At 49.7% G+C, this 2,500-nt stretch overlaps 1 pseudogene across 1 annotated transcript in view; it reads left to right on the top strand.

The window, feature by feature from the left end:
• LOC109948782 overlaps window positions 2,460-2,500 on the top strand; it is a 3,244-nt pseudogene continuing 3,203 nt past the window's right edge. Inside the window, exon 1 of the transcript XR_002271258.1 lies at window positions 2,460-2,500. This exon is cut by the window's right edge and continues 80 nt beyond it. The product of XR_002271258.1 is annotated as an uncharacterized LOC109948782 (transcript).

The following is a 2,500-nucleotide window of genomic DNA, read 5'->3' as shown; positions in this document are numbered from 1 at the left end:
ACTTGCCTTGCCTTGCGTTGGCATGCCTTGCCTTGCCTTGCGTTGGCATGTCGTGCCTTGGCCTTGGCATGCCTTGGGCTTGGCATGCCTTGGCCTTGACATGCCTTGCCTTGCCTTGCCTTGGCCTTGGCATTGCCCCATTCAAGGCATTTCGAGAAAGTGAGGCTATTGGAAGCTTGGCATGGCATGGCCTTGGCATGCCTTGCCTTGCCTTGCCTTGCGTTGGCATGCCTTGCCTTGCCTTGCGTTGGCATGTCGTGCCTTGGCCTTGACATGCCTTGCCTTGCCTTGCCTTGCCTTGCCTTGGCCTTGGCATTGCCCCATTCAAGGCATTTCAAGAAAGTGAGGCTATTGGAAGCTTGGCATGCCTTGCCTTGGCATGTCTTGCCTTGGCATGTCGTGCCTTGGCATGCCTTGGCTTGGCATTTCGTGCCTTGGCATGCCTTGGCTTGGCATGCCTTGCCTTGGCATTTCGTGCCTTGGCATGCCTTGCCTTGGCATGGCCTTGGCATTGCTCCCCAGTCAAGGCATTTCGAGAGTGAGGCTATTGGCAGCTTGACATGCCATTGCTGCCCAGCCCTTGGCATTGCTGCCCACAGCATGCCCACATATGCCCACAGCATGCCCACAAATGTCGACAGAATTTTTCAAACCTTGTCAAACCCCTTTTTTATTGAAATTTCCTCGCACAATAAGCTCCCCATAAGTAGTCTATGATTTTTAGGACCTTCTCCAACTTACAAAACTAAAAAATTCCTCCCCGATTTTTTTTAATGATTTTTTCAATTTTACGACTTCTAAAAATAATAAAAAATACTTCCCGACCTCAAAAATTTATGAAACTTTTTCCCATCATAGATTGCATTTTTGTTAGTGTCTCTGCAAAAAATCACGTCAAAATACCTTGTATTGAATTATTTAGAGCCCATTATGACTCCTCGCGCATAGTTGATGTCTCCTCCTGTCAAAGGGCAAAATGCATAAAATGCTATATAGGGGGGTGTGTGTTGCCTGCATATGCATGGCAGCCCATGCCTTCCTAGCTGCAGCCCCCTTCCCCCACGCCACACCCATGTCATGTTGCCTCGATATGTTGCCTCGGTATTATGGGTTTGGTGTCGGGGTGGGGGGCTGCCACCCATGGCGGTGGCGGCCGGTTCCGGCCGCCACCACGCCGCCGCCATGGGTGAGGTGGGAAAAAAAAAAAAAAGGCGTGGAAAGTTGCGAAATGGGGTTGTCTAGGCTTTTTTTTGCATGGGAGAGCACGGAGTTGCTAGGAACTCCTTCTCAAATGCACCGGCATGTCGACAACAACCTCATTTCGCAACTAACAACCACCCGTGTGGGGTGGCGGTGGGTGGATAGTCGCGGATTGGGGTTGCCAAGCCAATTTTTTCAAAAGAATTTCATCAAAATTAAAAACAAATGTTTCGTTGCCTTCGGAGTAGTGGGCGAGCGGCGAGTCGGAGCGGACCCGGTAAAGTTTAACCTCGGTGTGCACGGTTGTTTTTAGAAACTCAATCCAATACCGGGGACGTTGAAAGTGATGCTCCTACGAGTTGCAAACCCACAAGATTTAAAGAACCTTTTCAAAACAATTTCAAACCAAAACGATTTCAAATCAGAAATTTTCATCAAAATGAAAAACAAATGTTTCGTTTCTTTCGGAGTAGTGGGCGAGTGGCGAGTCGGAGCGGACCCGGTAAAGTTTAACCTCGGTGTGCACGGTTGTTTTTAGAAACTCAACCCAATACCGGGGACGTTGAAAGTGATGCTCCTATGAGTCGCAAACCCACGAGATTTTAAAAACTTTTTGACAAAAATCCTTCCAAATGACACATTTTGATCATCCATGGCAATTGCTCAATCCGTAACTATCCAATCACCGCCACACCACACGGGGCGGGAGTGGGTGAAATGGCGTGCTTCCCGGGGTTGGCATAGACAATCTTTTGCTCGCGAGAGAATGTCTATTCCAACCCCGGGAAGCACACCATTTTCACCGACTAGTGTGGGCGACGATGGGTTGGCTTCGAGTTTACTTTAGCTTGGGGTTGTCCTCGGTTATGCTTTTGTGTTGGGAGTACGGCCACCAAACCTTCTCAATGCACGGGTATGTCGGGGGATGGCTTTCGGCGGGGTTGATGAAGAAGCTAGCCAATTGTTGGGCACACGAACACACGTGGTGACGATGGGTGGGCTTCGGGTGAACTTTAGCTTGGGGTTGTCTTCGGTAATGCTTTTGTGTTGGGAGTACGGCCACCAAACCTTCTCAATGCACGAGTACGTCGAGGATGGCTTTCGGCGGAGTTCATGAAGAAGCTAGCGAATTGTCGGCCACTCGAACACGTTGGGGGTGGGTTGGCTTTGGAAGAAGCTAGCCAATTCTCTTTGTGTGGGCGGTTGAGCTATGATTAGGATTGTCTAGGCATTGCTTGTGTGTGCACGGTGCGAGCCCAATGCACGAGCAAGTCGAGGATGACAATCTCGAGAGTAGCAA

The sequence above is a fragment of the Prunus persica genome, chromosome G4 (assembly GCF_000346465.2).
Source record: "Prunus persica cultivar Lovell chromosome G4, Prunus_persica_NCBIv2, whole genome shotgun sequence".
NCBI classification, from domain to species: Eukaryota; Viridiplantae; Streptophyta; class Magnoliopsida; order Rosales; family Rosaceae; genus Prunus; species Prunus persica.
The sequence above is the reverse complement of the archived record's forward strand: the minus strand, read 5'-3'. Positions and strand labels throughout refer to the sequence as shown.